Source organism: Natrix helvetica, assembly GCF_964273705.1.
Source record: "Natrix helvetica genome assembly, chromosome: 9".
In the NCBI taxonomy this organism is placed as follows: Eukaryota; Metazoa; Chordata; class Lepidosauria; order Squamata; family Natricidae; genus Natrix; species Natrix helvetica.
The window spans coordinates 10,747,439-10,767,301 of NC_138560.1; the positions used below are offsets into that span (position 1 = coordinate 10,747,439).

At 40.9% G+C, this 19,863-nt stretch overlaps 1 protein-coding gene across 4 annotated transcripts in view; it reads right to left on the bottom strand.

Moving 5' to 3' along the window:
- The window catches only part of HIVEP3 (HIVEP zinc finger 3), a 187,383-nt gene that overhangs the window by 41,520 nt on the left and 126,000 nt on the right, over positions 1-19,863 (bottom strand). For all 4 annotated transcript variants that reach the window (XM_081962307.1, XM_081962304.1, XM_081962305.1 and 1 more), the window contains one exon: positions 1,098-1,177. The gene's annotated coding sequence lies outside the window, so the exon portion shown is untranslated. The remainder of the gene's footprint in view (positions 1-1,097; positions 1,178-19,863) is intronic.

A 19,863-nucleotide genomic window follows, 5' to 3' on the forward strand; every position in this document is an offset into this window, starting at 1 on the left:
CTTGACAACTGACGAAATATGACAGTTGTGGTGTCCCAAAGTCGTGCAAACATTTTTTGTGACCTTCAGACAAGCAAAGTCAATGGGGAAGCCAGATTCGCTTAACAACTGTGTTACTAGCTTAATAACTGCAGTGATTCACTTAACAACTGTGGCAAAAAGGTCATAAAATGGGGCAAACTTCACTTAACAACTATCACACTTAGTAACAGAAAGGTTGGGCTCAATTGTGGCTGGATATCGAGGACTATCTGTACAGAGGTCTGCCAATTTTTTCAGCAGCTTTTGTGGGTTTTCTTTTCATTCTTGTATGACAAAGGCAAAGAGGTAAATACTATCGCTAGCTCCTTACCATAAAAATAGACCTGGGTAGGAGGAATTGTGTCTGTGGGTGAAAGGCACAACTTTGCTTTTCAGTTTTTCCTTTATTTTTGTTTCCCACTTATCAAGGAAATATTATGTTTCTTCTTCAATTGATGAGCAAAACCGGACTTCATGTTCTTACAAATAAGGGAATATGCATTGTGATTATTTTTTCATCCCAGTTAGATTGAGTGGGGACAATAAGAAAGGCAAAGTGAAAATAATCTAGCATCGACAGAGCAGTGGGTGTCTTATGGATCACTTCTGATCTTCCAAATCTGTTCTTCTAGACCCCAATGTCCAAGACAGTATTGTCAATATTAGTCAGAAAATCGCAATTTTAGTGCCCTAACAAGTTTTCTGAGGAAAGATCTAAAATTAGCTACTTTTGCTTCTGCAGGTTCTAATGCACTTATTCTGCATTAAAATAACCTTTCCCAAAATCTGTCTGTATGTATCTACGGTATGTGTTTTAAACATTGGGCTGTGAGGATGTTACTACTTCATCAGCAGTTCTAAGTGTACTGAAAGTAAAGAGAAAGGATGTTGGTAAAATTCATTTAAGAGATTAAGCATGTTTCAACGAACATCTCTACAGAACAAGAATCCTGATTTTTCCAACTTTAAGACAAGTAGGGTGTGAATGTGTGTGTGTGTATTATACAGAGACACATCCCAACACACACACACACACACCTGCTCCACCTAATGGCAGGAGAATGGGGAATACTTACAGCAAAATTGATCTTCGGTGGCTCTAATGGTGTTTGTGCTTCTTTTTTTAAAATGATTTTTGCCAAGGGCTTAATTCAACCTGTAAAACAACAAAAACAGATGCTCATCAGAGAAATGCACTTCAAATAAAAATAGCATTTGACAAGGTGAACAAGATCTGGAGCTCAAATTAAACATTTTACCCAGCAACAATCACAAGGCACCGCTTTCTTGGATGCTAAGAGTTGACTTATTTCACATTACACTTTTTGGAATTGATAGAAGATTCACTTTACCTTGGGGTTAGGATGACAGCTGAAAACTGGGTAATTCATCCCATAAAATTTATGACTGAGACTCAATTTTGGCAGGAAGGTTTGGATTTAAAAAAAACAACATTTCCCACATATTTCCCTCTACATAAATTGGCCGTGATAGGAGCCACAAGTGTTTTATCTGAGATACGTTCAGACCAGGAAAAATGTCTGACAAATTCAAGAATAAATTGTATAACAGAATAACAGAGTTGCTCTAACTGGTAAAAACAATTTGGATATAAACTATAATATGGGACCTGGGGAAAAGAGTTACTAATTTTATTAATATATATTTTTTTTGTTTAGATTTTGTTATAAAGATGTAATCTCTCCTGGGTACTTATAAATTCTAGTAATGAATTCCTGTCTAGATTTATTATAATATAAATATAAATGATTCTAGACAAAAGCACGTTTAAACAAATATAGTTCAATGAGAATGACGGCATTTTGATGGTATAAAGATTTTTGATTTAAAATGTACAATTCAATATGAATGAAATATAAAGAATGATTGTAGTAACGCATGAAATTTATTTGTAACCAATCGACATGCTTTCTGGAAGATTTAATGAAGAATGTTTTTGTGTGTGTTTTTTGTTTAATTAAAACAATAAAATAAATAAATAAATAAATAAATAAAAAGAATAACAGAGTTGGAAAGGGACCTTGGAGGTCTTCTAGTCCAACCCCCTGTTCAAGCAGGAGACCCTATATCATTTCAGAAGTGTGTGCCTGTGTGCCTGTGTGTCTGTGTGTTTTCCCAAACAAGAACTAGAGATCGTCTCCCTCTGAATTTGATCTCGAAACATCTTAATTCAAAGAAAAGATAAATAAATGTAAGTAGCTCATTTAAGAAACTTTGGCACTGGCAGCTCAGAAGTGCAAGAAGATTCAAAAGGTAATTGGGGTGCTGATGGCTCAGGAGTCAATATATATCATTGCATTTAAAAAGAATTAGAGATTAGCTCCTAAAGATTAGCTATATAGATCCACACACTTTTCTTGTCAAAATACATAAGTGTTTTGCCACAAGCTTTTTTCAAAGTTGCCCAGGTGACAGAATGCCTCTAAAGCCACATGGGATATAACCAAAAAGAGTCCTATAAAATTTTGATCGCTTTGGAAAGTGGATTAAAAAGAAAGCAATTTTGAAACAGCAAGTCAAGTTGAAGCAGAAGGCAAGGAATAAAATCCAAAAAAAGTTTTTTTAAAAAAAAAGTCTAAAACCACAAAAAATCTTTAGGCACAAGGCAACTCTCGCTTTGCTCACTGTCTGGAAATCTTGGATGCCTGGAAATTTTACGTCCATTTAGCTGCCAGGAACAAAAAAAGGCATAAATTAACAGGACTGTTCTGTCCATGCATCGAAGACTAGAAACTGCTGAGCATGCAACATATTGATGCCTTGAGAAGACTGCTCAGAAGGAGGGAATCATCCAATGCTTCTCACAGCACAATATGGTCAAAATGCAGCCGTAATCATACTGGCCTGGAGAAGAGTCCTGCGAGTCCCTTGGACTGCAAGGCGATCCAAACAGTCAGTCCTAGAGGAGATCAACCCTGACTGCTCTTTAGAAGACCAGATCCTGAAGATGAAACTGAAATACATTGGCCACCTAATGAGAAGGAGGGACTCACCGTAGAAGAGCCTCATGCTGGGAAAGACTGAGGGCAAAAGAAGAAGGGGACGGCAGAGAATGAAGTGGCTGGATGGAGTCACCAAAGCAGTAGGTGTGAGCTTAAATGGACTCCAGAGGATGGCAGAGGGCAGGAAGGCCTGGAGGAACGTTGTCCATGGGGTCACAATGGGTCAGACACGACTTCACAACTAACAACAAACATACTGAACATAGAATTGGAAAGGGTCTTGGAGGTCTTCTAGTCCAACCTCCTGCTTAACTAAGAGAGCCTGTACCATTTCAGTCAAATGGATGTCCAATCTCTTCTTAAAAGTCTCCAGAGATGAAGCACCCACAACTTCTGAACTCACTGAAGCCCATAGGACAGTTCTGTTTGCCCCACAGGGAATGACTCCACAGTGTAAACTATAACATAATAAAGGATCATTGCCTCAATATGAATTATTTGAGTTGAGATACTCGATTAGTTAAATAGTCATTCTGCAAAAGCCCCTGAGGGTAGAACAAGAAGCAATGGGTGGAAACTAACCAAGAAGAGAAGCAACCTAGAACTAAGAAGGAATTTCCTGACAATTAGAACAATTAACTGGTGGAACAACTTGCCTCCAAAATTTGTGAATGCTCCAACACTGGAAGTTTTTAAGAAGAGACTGGATAATCATTTATCTGAAATGTTATAAGGTTTCCTAACTGGGCAGGTGGTTGGACTAGAAGGCTTCCAAGATTCCTTCCAACTCTGTTTTCTATTCTATTCTATTCTATTCTATTCTACTCTACTCTGCTCTACTCTACTCTAGTTTGAGTTAAAGACATTTGGCCTGAATGCTTAGACTCATATAAATGATGAATTGTGATCATTTGCATTAATTATTTTTAAGTCTACACTCAATGTAGCCTTCTGAAACAAGACCAGGGAGTCTGTAACTGATTCAACTGATCATTTTTGAGTTGAAAGTCATTCACATTTGAAAGTTTAGGTATTAGATGCCATCCATTTCTTTGCTTCAAAATGTGTCCACTTGTCCAAGGGAGAAAAAACCATCCCATTAAGCTAGGATGCTAAGGACCATTTTGGGAATCCCATATGAGCTAGCATATCCATACAAAAGAAAATTATGATGTACCAATGAATCTGAAAACAATTTCCTTGTTCCCACTCTCATGCACAACCATTTCAGTTTGGTTGGCAAGTCAGTTGTGTTCGGCGGGAAGTCCTTTCTGATATTCAATTTTTGAGATGTAACCCTTTAGGTGACACAGAAGTATTATCTGAATATATCAAAAACATATTGTTTTTGTGACCTCCAAGGAAAATAGAGTTTGCAGAAAAAAGCAGTGCCAAAAGCAATGATAAAGCAACACACCCAATGTATTTAAAATCCACTTTTGGTCACTTGAAACCTCTCACGTATGGTTGCACTAAGGGAGAGTGGGCAATCAATTAAAAGCCAGGGAAAATAAAGCAGAAGAAAATGAAACAGAAGAAACATGACTCTTTTAAAGCTCTATGAAAGTGGGACAATCGGCTCTCAAGGTGATATCCATTTAAGGCCAATTTATCTAAAGGTTATAAACAGGCATCAGTTCCTATGTTTAATTTTTTTAAAAAATATATATATTAAATTGAGCAAAAATAGGCTGGAGTTTTGAATAGGTGAGATGCTACTGAACACAGATTACCTAAAACAACACGAGGCTTTGGATAAAATGCTTGGATTAATTATTACAGATACTCCAAAAAAATGATGATCCAGAAAAAAGGCAGATTGTCTGCTTCCATTATCAAATTATCAGTAAATCCAATTTAAGGAGGGGAAGGGGAAAGGGGAGGAGGGGGGGAGGGGAAGGGGGAGGGGGGAGGAGGAGGAGGAGGAGGAGGAGGAGAAGAAGAAGAAGAAGAAGAAGAAGAAGAAGAAGAAGAAGAAGAAGAAGAAGAAGAAGAAGACAGATAGATACTGATACAAACATATATATTAAATTAAACCAGGTGCCTTTTTTTCTCCCAAAAAAGACTTGGCAAGTCCTTTCTGCCACAACAGAAAACCTGTATGGCAAATTTATTTGTAGCACCAACTTTAAAATAAAAGTATGTGCTATATCCTTCCCTATAACACAGCAGTTCTTTGTCTGCAATGGATCAAGAAAAGTAATGTTCTCACTCTTTGAGAAGCAAACAGCAATGACCCCACACAGTAGGTAGAGCTGCCCCAATTTTATTGCATATTTTCTTACCTGACATCCTAAAACATCAGAAGTTACATAAGAGCACAGGGGACTGTGTTTTACTGGCTGCTATTTCCGCAGCTTAACCAAGTTCAGATACAGCTGCTGTAAAGCCCTCTCAGCTAAGTTAAAGTTTTGGTTTTTATTTCTTTACAGTTCTGTATATTGTGTAAACCTAACAAATAGATTAACTCAATCCTTCACCTCATTTTGAGCTTGAAACAGCTGTTTTGCCCAAATAGGCTTCCTCAGTCAAAGTGAGTTTAGAACTACTGTGTGTCAAGTCCACAATCCTCTTTTAAGCTCAAAATCCTTTACAAATAAGCTGAACAGTCCATCCGAAAATACAAAATAGTTGTTCCAAACTCAGTCGGGGCACTCAAAATGATTTAAAGGTCAAGGGTCTCCTCGCACATATGTGCTAGTTGTTCCTGACTCTAGGGGGTGGTGCTCAGCTCCATTTCAAAGTTGAAGAGCCAACGCTGTCCGAAGAAGTCTCTGTGGTCATGTGGCTGGCATGACTAAACGCCGAAGGTGCATGGAGCACTGATACCTTCCCACCAAAGGTGGTTCCTATTTTTCTACTTGCACTTTTACATGCTTTCGAACTGCTAGGTTAGCAGAAGCTAGGACAAATAACGGAAGCTCACTCTGTTACGCAGCGTAGGGATTCGAACCACTGAACTGTCTACCTTTCTGATCGACAAGCTCAGTGTCTTCACCACTGAGCCACCGCATCCCTCAAAATGATTTAGGTCTGATATATTTACATTCCCTTCATTAACTCAGTAACTCGCTTAAGCATTTCAGGCAATAATTAAATCCGTTTTTCAAGTCCATCTAGGCCAGGGGTGTCCAAACTTGGAACTTTAAGACTTGTGGACTTCAACTCCCAGAATTCCCCAGCCAGCATGGCTGGCTGGGGAATTCTAGAAGTTGAAGTCCACAAGTCTTAAAGTTCCCAAGTTTGGACACCCCTGCTTAATGTAGACGAAATAAGGTTAGCCAAATGCTGGGGTCAACTGAAAAACAGATACGCTCAAAGAACAGTCAATATTTGCTTGCGGTCGTTTACGGAAGCAATGTGAAAAGAATCCCTAGCCGTAGTAGTTAATAACAACCACTACAGTGATATGCAAACCAAATTCAGTGTGAATGAGCATTTGCACTTATTCCCAGGACTTCACCATATATAGCATACAAATTTCATCTACGGCTTACAGGAGTCTGTATCTTTGAATACTTCCCAACACGAGAAGTTCTAAGCCCACAACAGGATAACCTACTAGAGTGAAAGGGATCTGAGCCAAGTCAATGCCTTCAGTTCTGTTTGTTTTGAGTATTGGAAGGTGTGACATCCTCTATGCAACCTGAAGTTATAGCCAAAGCAAGCAATGAGGTCATAACATCTCCCATGAAGGTCATGACATCATCAGTCAACAGTTTTATCTTTTTTTTTTTTGGCTTTTTTTTTTTGCTTCCTTACTCCTCCGTTAACCGCTAGAGGGAGCAACCTCATTGCAAAAATTTAAAAAAAAGAGGTGGGGGAGGTGTTGAAAGCATACGAGGAGGAAGGTCCCTTAATTTGGGGATAATTTCTCAAAGGTGGAAACTGCTACTCTTGCTAAAAAGCTAATCAGTTCATGATGCACTGTATTACTAATATTTTCCAGTGAAGAAGAAAAAAGTGGAGAACGTACTTATTTGAGCCACCAATTACCAGGACAATTACATTGTAGGAGGTAGAGCTGTTAGTCTGGGGGTGTGTCTGGTGGCACCTTTTTCAGACTTTGACTATTAATTAATTCTTACGTTTTATTTTAAGGCATCAGCTTTCCTACGAGGCACTGAATGAAATGAGATGTAGCTCATGAAAGCTGATTTGATGCCTTTGAACAGAAAAACTCTTGATCTGAAAAGGTGCTATCACACTCCTTCTGATTTTCAGTTCGATCATAGTCCCAAAGGTGCTTTTTTGACCCACTCTCCCCCCCCCAAAAAAAAGAAGGCAACTGGCCTTTTTCTTTTGTTTGAAGATTTTTTGCTTCTCATTCAAGAAGCTTCTTCAGTTCAGTTCACTTCCGTTCTGAGTGAACCGAACTGAAGAAGCTTCTTGAATGAGAAGCCAAACATCTTCAAGGAAAAACAAAGAAATTCCAGTTTTTTTGGCAGTTATTTGTCCATCCTACCATGCATATTTCAGGGATGAAGAATCTGTGGCACTCCATAACTGGGTTTGGGGGTTCCATATGGATCTTTTAATTTAGTCCAGTTGCCTTTGGGGTGGGGGGGTGACCTTTGGGAAAGCCACGACCTGGATATTTGAGAATCTCCATAGACCCGTGATGGTGAACCTATGGCACGGGTGCCACACGTGAGTTCAGCTTTGCTGCGCATACATGCGCGCCTCCCACCAGCCAGCTGGTCTTCAGGTCCCTGCCACACATGCACAGGGGAAGGCACATGCGTGGGGCTGTGTGTGCATGCGTGGGGGGTGCAGACACATGTGCATGATGCATGCAGGGAGCATGCCAGGGGGCGCGCATTGCATTTGGGAGGTTTAGGCACACATGGGCTTGGGCACTCAGTCCGGAAAAGGTTAGCCATCACTGCCATAGACTTTCAGTGAAATCATAGTTATACTTTTTTTTTTTTAGTCAAATTGCTTAAATGTTATTAGTTGCTCTTTTCTGATTTGATTCCCTCTAGATACGTTGGCATTGCAGTCCAATACCAACATATCTAGAGGGTGTTGGTCTGGAAAAGCCTGATGTGGATCTTTGATTACTCCTGAATAATCAATAGTGTTAGGTAAGCTTCCCGTTAGGGCAGTGAGTGTGCAGAGAAGCGCAACGAGAGCAGTGTTGGAGAACACACAAACTAGCATGCAGAGACACTGCAGTTTAAATAGGTTTTTACTTTCGTGGAAATGGAGGTGTTGGAGATTCTCCCCTCTCTTTTCAGAAAAGTGACTTCTCTCACAAAACGGCCTTTTCCTAAAAGCCACCAATTATGTCTTCATTAATATGGTAACACTGTGCCTGCACTGAATCAGCTCTGGAATGCAAAGTAGAAATCCTCACAACCAGATGTGCCTCCATGTTAAAATGAGATGCCTGTCTAGCACTAAAATTAGAATGTCAAAATTGGAAGACGACTAGGCATACATCTAATTGAAACTTTTCAACGAGGGTGATACAATATTTGGGAGAAGGATTAGTTTTCTCTATATGGAATCCTTCCTTCCCTTCCTTCCTTCCTTCCTTCCTTCCTTCCTTCCTTCCTTCCTTCCTTCCTTCCTTTTGAAAAAAGTGCATTATCTAATAATGTGAGCTCCCACCTAAAGTCTTAATGCCTTCTGGTCATCATAAGTGATGGCAATTTTTAGAACCCACTTGAAGATGTATTAAAGAAAAGTATAACAAATAAGAGGAATTCTACGGAGTCAGTACCTAAAGATCTATTCAAGACTTCCATTCTAGTCCCACAAAGGTCAACCAGCTTCTTCTGTGAAGCCCATCAGCAGGATGTCTATGGAAATTCTCAATCATCCAGGTCATGGTTGTCCCAAAGGTGCTTTTTCAAAAGGCAACTGGACTTTCTGGACCAGAATCCAGTTGCCTCTTTTCGGGGAAATACCCTATTTTCCCAAAAATAAGACCTCCCTGGATAATAAGCCCAAGCTGGCTTTTGAGCGCATCCGCTAATATAAGCTCTCCCCAAAAATATTGCAACATAGCAACATCCATAGGGTGACTATGCTCGCCGCCTCCTGCACCTCAAAAATAATCAGACCTTCCCGAAAATAAGGCCAAGCGCTTATTTTGGGGGTAAAAAGAAAATACGGTAAGACCCGTCTTATTTTCGGGCAAACATGGTACTGTACATATATACTGTGTGTGTGTGTGTACGATAGATAGATAGATAGATAGATAGATAGATAGATAGATAGATAGATAGATAGATAGATAGATAGATAGATAGATAGATAGATAGATAATAGATTAGATAGATGACAGATAGATAGATGATAGATAGATAGATAGATAGATAGATAGATAGATAGATAGATAGACAGACATGTTGTATGTGTGTGTATGTATGTGTATATATATATATGTACAGTATATATATATATATATATATATATATATATATATATATATATATATATATATATATATATATATATATATATATATATATATACTGTACATATATACTGCATGTGTGTATCCTCTCTCTCTCTCTCTCTCTTACACACACAAACTTTCCAGCAATTGCTCCAATTCCGTCTTTAGCCAATAAAAAGATTCTTAGACTGCAACCGTTCTAATCTAGAAGCACCAAGCTGAGAATTTCGATGATTTACTACAAATATTCTAAATAAATAAATAGATTCATCTACTGATCTTCATCCCCTTTCCTTTAAATCTGTATTGTTATTCTGCAAGGCACCACAACCTGAATGCTATGGTAGAAATGGGTTCAGGGAAAGCAGGCAGTCAGAGGCTAAGCCTTAAGCTCAGACTCCTGAGTCCTGGTAGAAATCCATAGGCACAAGCTGAGCTGGTGGGTCTTGAGCTCATCACTTCCTTAAGAGCCTTTGCTCTTCCTTAAGAGCATTGGGTGGCTCAGAGAATAAAATGGGGGGGGGGGTTATGTTTGCTTCCCCAAATGTCTTGGCAAATGGCCATAATCAAAGCACAACAGCCATTAATGTCTGCCCTGATGGATTATTATGCTTATTAACATCCAAGACCTTCACAAGAGTTCAACAATCCACTTCATCAGCGAGGTGAGTCCAACTGCATGTCTGAAACCTGAAACGCCTGAAAAGAATAGCTGCTAGGATAAACCCGGTCTGTCATAACATGCCTGTGCCTTGTATTCTTCAGCTTGGGACTGAAAAATATATAAACTCACGCTCTATAACAAGGGTGTCAAACTCCATTTTATTGAGGGTCGCACCAGATCCCCTTTCCAAAATTCCACCTGGTTGGAAAGAGGAGTCCTTAGGAAAGAGGAGTCCTTAGGGGCTGCTTGACCGTCATGGTAAAAATCCCTCTACCTACCCACCCCCAAATCACACTCGCAAGAGGTTCAAATGTGAACTCCAACATATTCGCACTTGACAACAGGAGAGCAGATGTGCCTCTAGTTCCAGACACTTTGTTCCACTGTGCTATTCTTGAAAAAGGAATGGGCATAAAATAGGAAGAAGTAAATATTTAGAGTCCTATAAAGAGCCTTCTCTGTATAATATTTACTTAAAATACAGGCACATACCCCCCCCCCCCGTTCTATAGCCAAGTGCCCCAAGTGCAAACAGAGCCTGGGGTCCTGGAACACAAGCAAATATCTGATACCCGCTCACTCTATCTCATCTAGCTGAAAGTGATTGGGTCTGGTTGGCAGAAGCTTTCTCGGTTACAGCAGGAGAAAAATCCTGGCGAGTTCACTTTTATGGCAGGGACCAAAACCAGCAAAATGGATTATAGCAATAGCAACAGCACTTACACTTATATGCCGCTTTGCAGTGCTTTTACAGCCCTCTCTAAGCGCTTTACACAGTCAGCCTATTGCACCCAACAATCTGGGTCCTCATTTTACCCATCTCAGAAGGGCGAGAGGCTGAGTCAACCTGGAGCCTGGTGAGATTCAGACTGCCAAATTGCAGGCAGCCAGCAGTCAGCAGAAGTAGCCTGCAGTACTGCACTCTAACCACTGTGCCACCGAGGCTCATAATGTATCCTAACTTTTTCTAACTTGTATGGATTTACTATATTATATAGGAAATTTTGAAGTCTTACGATAATGTCAGGGCTGTCTCTGTCCATTTCCTAGGAAAGAAAAATCCTTAGCTCCATATATTTAGAGAAAAGTACTTTTATTAGGAATGAACTGAAAGCCAGAAATTCCAGGCGAGCTCTGAGGCAAAGCACGCAAAAACAGCACTTAGAAAGTGATTATTTATCACTGGGTATAGACATGAAGCCCCTTTATCTGGCAGATGTTCTCCGGGGACCGATTTACTCCTGCAATTTCTCCAGCAGGCCTAAACAAGATGTCAGGTCAAATGGACCCAACAACTTGACCAAATGGTAAGGACAATCTAACTATCAGAGGCAGAGGTGAAATCCAGCAGGTTCTGGAGAACCAGTAGCGTACATTTTGAGTAGTTTGGAGAACCAGCAAATGCCACCTCTGGCTGGCCCCAGAGTGGGGTGAGAATGGAGATTTTGCAATATTCTTCCCCTGCCACACCCACCAAGCCACACCATGCCCACCAAGGCACGCCCACAGAACCGGTAGTAAAAAAACCTTGAATTTCACCACTGATCAAAGGACAATTTTCAAAAAAAAAATCTGTTCAGCCTTTACATATATCAGCCAACCCTACTCGAGATTTACATGTGAACATGTTTAACCTCTTTGTAAATCTTGCCCACCCCCTTATCTTTCAAACTGGAGGAAGCTAGGGCTGAACTGGAGACTTGCCACATACAAACCATCCATCTATGGTTCCTTCTGAAAGAGGAAGTCAAAACCTAGCCCCAACGTTATTAACACTGACTGCCAGCAAGGAGAGGCGCTGTTGAAGATGTCACACTTTTGTTTTAGCTTGGGCTGTGGGTGGTTGTGGTTGAGATTTTTCCATCTCCACCGCATGTGGTCTTCCGCTAGCCTCTGATTTTCCCCATTTGTCCTCAACGGGTTTCTCTCCCCTTTGCTGCATCCTGTTGGCCACTGCTGAAGACCTGCTTCTACTGATAGACCAAAATCAAGAGACAGAATGGAGTGATTCACTTCAGACTTCAAGGCACAAAGTTTTGAATTCTGTCCAAAGCACAGCACATACATCCTTCAAGCAAATCTGGTCCAAACGCATTCAAATCCGATTGAAATTATGTTGGGGTCCTGCCAATCCAACATCATGCAAATCTGCCTTTCAAAACAGACGTTAATCTCACAGGGGGCGAGGGGGAGTTCGCATGTAAACAGTTCAACTCTATCCTGAACCATGGAAGCGCCTTTGGCCTAATCTTCCTCTCGGGGAGTTGCTAGGAAGCTAAAGTGAAAGGACATCCCCACACTGCCTTTAATTCCTGAAAGAAAAAGCTTGCATATAAAATAAATGAATGAATTAAAGGATGAATGAATGAATGAATGGAAACAATGAAAAGAAGGATAGAAATGCAGTAAATAACATAAACATCAAAGGGACTTTTGTGGCTGCTTGCTCCAATAAAGGGTGCCTTCTTTTAGGAGTAATGCTTTCTGGCATTTTCAGACACACAGAAGGCATCCTCAGAAAGACCAACTTGTGAAGTCAAAATATGGCAGCAGTGTAATGCCCATGCTGTACGTTTTGCAGCTTTTTAGGCATTCTGTGTCCATCTGCCCAAGAGGAGGGATGAATTAATGTAACAGAACTATGAAAGCCTCAAAGCAAACCATGTAGTTTCCTCTCCTTATTTAACTGCTTCCTGTCCCACACAGTCAATGCAGGTTAGTGAAACGCTTTGTTTTAAGGCAGCAGTATTTCTGTTACCTTAGACGCTGTATGACTTTATGTACATATATGTGTAGCTAGCTAGCTAGACAGACGGATAAGGGATGAATTTCAACCCAAAACACATCACACACACACTAAATCAGATTTCTGCAGATTTTATCAGCTCCTGCAAAGTGGTCTTGGATTATAAATTTCAGAGAGTGTATCACTTCCTCCTCTTTCTTCCTTAATACTTCCCCATTTTAGGTGCTCTATTCACGTTGTCTTCTCAGCATAATAATCAGCAGTGGAGTATACTGTATATCCTGGGTTAATGACAAACAGTGTTGTGATGATGATGCTGAACCTAAGAACCCCCGTTTTGATATTTTGGGTTCTTAAGATGCAACATTCATCTGTAGATTTTTATAGGGTGTCCTCAGCTTTTAACCCCTTTTAGGCCCTGCTCCCTTGGACTAGATGGCAAATCTAGACAGCAGACTAAAAAGCAGAGACATCACTCTGCCAACAAAAGTGCATATAGTCAAGGTTATGGTTTTCCCAGTTGCAATGGATGGCTGTGAAGGTTGGACCATAAGGAAGGCTGAGCGCCAAAGAATGGAGGCCTTTGAACTCTGGTGCTGGAGAAAACTCCTGCGAGTCCCTTGGGCTGCAAGGCGATCCAACCAGTCAGTACAAGATGAGATCAACCCTGACTGCTCTTTAGAGGGCCAGATCTTGAAGATGAAACTCAAATGCTTTGGACACCTAATGAGAAGGAAGGACTCCCTGGAGAAGAGCCTCATGCTGAGAAAGACTGAGGGCAAAAGAAGAAGGGGAAAACAGAAAATGAGGTGGCTGGCTGGCTGGAGTCACTGAAGCAGTAGGCATGAGTTTGTGGGCTCCTGGCATAAACATTCCTACTAGCATTGACAGCAGGGGTCACCGCCAAAGCCTTAGCTACCTCTGGAACCCCTCCAACAATCGTCACCATACCGTCATTTTTAATGTGACTGAAAGGGATAAATGATTAAAGACATGAGACATAATCACTGGAACTATACATAAAACATGATTCTGCAGTGCTCCGGAGCTCAAAGCCAAAAGGAGTTTGGCTTTGTCAAGTGCTGTTGTTGCACTTGACAAAGAAAACAAACTGGAAACAACAGCCTTTTGCTAATGGGTTCACTTCTACCTGGGTTCACCCATAATACTCAAGGATTCTTTTTTTTTTTAAACAAGCAAAAATGTGACACTTTGAATAGCGGACACAGATTGTTCCTGACATATGCAAATACAGGAAGAGTAAGTGAGTAGCAGCTCCTATTTTAGCATTCATCACTCATTCATCTTCAAGACAGAGACACATGACTCTACCCCTATAAAGAATCTGTGTTATACCCAATGCAGGTAAGCACTCACATCCACACACCCCTCCCCAATAGGGAAAAAAAGATAAGTCCTTGTTTTGCACTTTTCATGGTATTTACTAAAAGCAGGAAGATTTACTCAATTCTTCCTATATCGGCACATCACATTTAAATACTTGATGCTGCTGCAAAATGCCATGTGGATACGGACACTTTCTCCAGCTCTTTTCTGAAACATTCCCTAAACTTTAATCAATTAAAGCGTATGTCATAATCCAGGAGGATGACATACTCCTACATGCTCCAAAGCACAACTCACACTTTCAGTTGGTAAGCAAACTCTGGTCATCATCCTTAATGCCTACCCATGAAAGACAGGAGGAGGAGGAGGAGGAGGAGGAGGAGGAGGAGGAGGAGGAGGAGGAGGAGGAGGAGGAGGAGGAGGAGGAGGAGGAGGAGGAGGAGGAGGAGGAGGAGGAGGAGGAGGAGGAGGAAGGAAGGAAGGAAGGAAGAAGGAAGAAGGAAGGAAGGAAGGAAGGAAGGAAGGAAGGAAGGAAGGAAGGAAGGAAGGAAGGAAGGAAGGAAGGAAGGAAAAGGGTGAACTAATGTATACCTCTCCACTCAAAAGTTTTTTCCCTGAAAGTAAAATTGTTTTATCTGTTTCAGATTTTCCTTTCCAAACCAACCTCCAGTTTTCGGGTCACGTCAAACAACAATTCCTTATGCCCAAGTTTAAAACAAAACAAATCTATTGCGCAAAGGAGACAGCCAACTCAGGACAAATCAACTCATTCAAGCATATTTCACACATGATCTTCCTACTGATGCTTTGGTTCTCCCTTCTGTGACAATATGCCACATGCCGCGTCAATCAAGACCATACAGTGGCATTTATGCATGCTGTTCTTCATTTCGCAAAGAAGCAAAAAAAGAGTGAAACCTGGGAGCTAAAAATAAGAACTTCCTGTGCATACTACGTTAGTCAATGTAACTTAAACTTGGGGGTGGGCGGGGAAGGCTAACTAGTTTTCTGCCCAATCAGTTTTTAAAGGTGACTATCTGAAGCTTTGGAAGAAACAGCCAAGAGGACGAAGTATCAGCAGAAGAAGGAAAGAAGATCAAAATTTACGGAGCCCAGGAAGGCATCAGGAAAAGCATTGAAAGGGAAAAAAGAATTTAAACCTTTGGGACAAATAGATTCAGGTTGATTGTTGGGGGGAAAAGAAATGCAAAAATTGGAAAAAAGAATGAAAGGCAGGTTTTTTTTTAACTAGAATCAGATGCAGATACAGCTTCTTTCAAGGCAAAGGACAATCTGTTTAGTGCACTGCTTCTCAACCTTGGCAGCTTGGAAATGGGTGGGCTTCAACTCTCAGAATTCCCCCAGCTGGCACAGCCAGCTAGAGAATTCTGGGAAATGAAGTCCATCCATCTTCCAAGTTGCCAAGATTGAGAAACACCACTTTAGTGCCTATTGCAGCCCTCTGAGACCTCCAAAATTTATTGCCAAGACAATAGCCAGTGGCATCATCTTGATTCTGGCTCCATACATATGCAACACCAATCACATCAAGTTACAAGAAAGTGAAAGAAAGCAAACTAACATTTCTTCCCTTCTCCTGGTTCAACTTCATATAAAGGTTTTTGAGAAGACTCTTCCCAGCTCTATTAGTCTGCTTAGTAACAGGTTTTTCAGACTGGCTTCCAACTGATTTCCCTGGTTTTATTAGTCTGCAGGTTCTGCTTTGTAACATACAAGTATATGCTTGCAGAAGTATACAGCGTTACACCTTTGTGCACCTGTCTGGGTAAGCATTATGTTGAAAACAGGATGGGTGTGTAACTTGCAAGCCTCTTTGGAGTCTGTTAGGACAAGAGACTGTATATAAACAGCTAATGAATAAATAAAATATGTCTACCAGTTCCTTTATCATCTTGATTTTTTTTCCCGTTTGGAATCTATTTTTGAGTTTCTCAAGTTTAGAAAAACCATAAATGCATCCCACATACATTTTATTTATTTGTTTTATGCAATGTGTACAAATTCTCAAAAGAATGTAATTCTACTGCTCATATTACCTCCAGTTCTTTGACCGAAAGTATATCCCAGGCTGTATCATCACTAGCTCCAGTTTTCTTTCCCACCAGGAATTTTGTCATCGGTTTAAAAGTCACCTTATTTTGCCACAAAGATTTGTACAGCAGTGATAAGGCACTTTCCCTTCAGGAAATAAAAAGCTAATCTATATATTTTTTTAAAAAAAGCAGTTAGGTAAGTCACTAAATAATGGAAAGATTAACAGAATATATTCAAAGACACATAAACTATTTGGATATTACAAAAAACAAAGAAAGACTATTTGTCAGACCCTAAAAATTAATCCTAATGCCACTGGAAACAGAGATAGTTGTACAGGAGTGTGCAAACCTTATTTTGGTCAGAGAGAAATGTGCACATATTTACATATCTAAATCCAAAAACACAAATTTGAAGGAAATTTCCAAAAAAGCAAACCCATATTAAACAAAAGATCTAATCAAAAGGATAGCTCCTAAAAATGCACTACATCCACTGACGTACTGTACCGAAGGATTTCAGCAATGCATTTTGATGACTATCCAACAAAATTTAGCTACTCTGTAAGATATCTCAGATCCCTTACGCACAAGAAGGAAATTTACATAGAAATCTTAACCAAGGGCGTTTTCGATAAAAGAGTAGTTATAATAAGAGCAGTGCCTTTATAAAATATGCAGTTCTCAATCCATGGAACAAAAGCATCAGGAATTTTGCTAAATCTGTTCTCTTAAGACTAGAGTGGGAGGTGATGCTAGCATTCATTCTCTGCAGGATTCAGGAATAGAGGGTGACCTGAGATAGCTCAGGCTAGTGTTTCTCAAACTCAGCAGCTTTGAGATGTGTGGACTCCAACTCTTGGAATTTCCCAGCAAGTTTGTAAACATTGTGACAGAGCTAAGAAAGCTATACCACGATGCAGGAAGACAACAAGAAGAGCGTAACAGAACTGGCATCAAAAGGGGAAGAAGGGCTGCTAACTCAACTTCTGGGCTGATGGCTAGCATGCAAGGTTTTTTTAAATTTTAATTTAATTTTTTAATTTTATTTATGTTGTCAAGCATGTATAAGACAACATATATAAGTATAAACATGATTATGAATACAGGAAATGGATAACAATAAGTGGGGACAGTAGGCATGCTGGTGCGCTTATGCAGGCCCCCTTTACGGACCTCTTAGGAATGGGGCAAGGTCCACGGTAGACAGTTTGAGACTGAAGCTGTGTTGGTTTGAGGATGTAACAATGGAGTCGGGTAGAACATTCCAGGCATTGACCACTCTGTTGCTGAAGTCGTATTTTCTGCAATCGAGTTTGGAGCGGTTTACCTTAAGTTTGCATCCATTGTGAGCTTGTGTATTGTTGCACTTGAAGCTGAAGTAGTCATTGATAAGTAGGACATTGTAGCAAATGATTTTGTGTACTATGCTCAGGTCAGACCAAAGGCAGCGTCGTTCAGAGTTGTCTAAGCCCAAAATTTCAAGCCTGGTAGTATAAGGGATTCTATTGTGAGCAGAGGAGTGGAGGACTCTCCTCGTGAAATGGGTTCCAGACAGATGAGCTGTATTCGAGAATAGGTCTAGCGAAGGTTTTATATGCCACCAGTCTTAAAAAGCAGGATTTTCTCAGGCTGGTGCCCTCCACACCTGCTGAACAATTACCCAATGCATTCCCAACTGAAAGGATTGAGGGTTCAGATTTTTGAGTTTTATGCTCATCGTTTCTGAGCAAACCACGGTGGTATAAATACTAAGTCAGGGAAAGGTTGGGTTCACACAATCATACGAATACTTGTTTCTATCTAGTTTAGTATACTGTCCATTCCCAGCCACTCTGTGCCTGATAAACCATAGTTTGTGGCTTCGTCTGCTTTGCAGAGGTCTCTAACTATGATCAACTATGATGAATGAAACCATGGCTTGCCTGGCAAGATGCACAATCCAGCCTTGTGTAGTGTCCTTTCTGCTGCATATGGAATGCTGCTCTGTTCAGATCACCAACCAGGTCCTGTGATACTGTAACACACTAGCATTGTTGGAGCTTTCTAGTTTTTCTAATCAAGTATTCACTTCTGCCTACTTGGTGCTGTTATTCCCTTTTATGCTTAGCTGTATTTTATCTGAAAGTGCTTTGCTAGAGCAGGGAGCACAGAAAAAGGTTACGAAGGACGTTGGTGTTTCTGTCCTATATTTGCTAGCTCCATCTTATCCAGCCTCCTATTCATCCAGAAGACCATCAGGTGCCTTCAAGAAAACTACAACCCTGTTTCCCCGAAAATAAGACTTCCCTGGATAATCAGCCCAATCGAGCTTTTGAGCGCATGCGCTAAAATAAGCCCTCCCCAAAAAATTAGCCTTCCCTGAAAATATTGCAACTCAGCAGCAGCCATGAGGTGACCACGCTTGCCGTCTCCTTCACCTCAAAAATAATAAGACCTCCCTGAAAATAAGGCCAGGCGCTTATTTTGGGGGTCAAAAGAAAATAAGACCCTGTCTTATTTTCAGGGAAACACGGTATTACACCAGAAGAAAGGCAATAAAGTTTTTTTCAACCTTGCCAATGATAAGATATCTGAAATTCCCAGAATTCCTCAAGCAACCTTCCGGCTGCTGAATTCAGGGAGTTGAAGTCCATACCTCCTAAAGTTGCCACGGTTGAGAAACATTGGCCTACTCTAACACTAATCCACTGAAACAGATCCTGCTGCCGAAGCACAGTAAGATTCGTCACTAAATTGGCCTGGTTTGCTATTAACAAGCTTAATTATTGTAGTTTGCTCATAACACAGTTGTCTTCTTGTTCCTCTACATGTCTTGATAGAAACATGCGACAGCAAGGCACTGACAGATAGAAAGAAGAAATGTGGCCAAAGGCCTGTGCCTTCTTGGCTAGAGGTTATCCGCTAATGGCCTCCTCTGACACCTGTCATTAGCGGCAGTCCCCAATAAGCCTTCCTCCCTGAATTTGACTCATCCCCATTTTACCTTCCTCCTTTGTGTCAGGCTTCATGGAGATGTAAAAGTAAAGGTTCCCCTCGCACATATGTGCTAGTCATTCCCAACTCTAGGGGGCGGTGCTCATCTCCGTTTCAAAGCCGAAGAGCCAGCGCTGTCCGAAGACATGTCCTTGGTCATGTGGCTGGCATGACTAAATGGCGAAGGCGCACGGAACGCTGTTACCTTCCCACCAAAGGTGGTCCCTATTTTTCTACTTGCATTTTTTACGTGCTTTCGAACTGCTAGGTTGGCAGAAGCTGGGACAAGTAACGGGAGCTCACTCCATTACACAGCGCTAGGGGTTCAAACCACTGAACTGCCGACCTTTCTGATCGACAAGCTCAGCGTCTTAGCCACTGAGCCACCGCGTCCCCTTCATGGAGATGTAGGCTTCCTCCCCCCCCCCCCCCGCCTTGAATCGACTATCAATTCCATTTCACCAATGATCTGGAACAGGGGTCTCCAAATTTGACAACTTTTAAGACTGGTGGACTTCAACTCCCAGAACACAACATGGCTAGCTGAGGAATTCTGGGAGTTGATGTCCACCCGTCTTAAAGTTGCCAAGTTTAAGACTGAAAAGAGTGTTTTTCTCTTCTTTTTCTATCTCCTTTCACTACTCTCTAGAAATCAGCTCTATAAATTTAGTAAGGGATTCAGA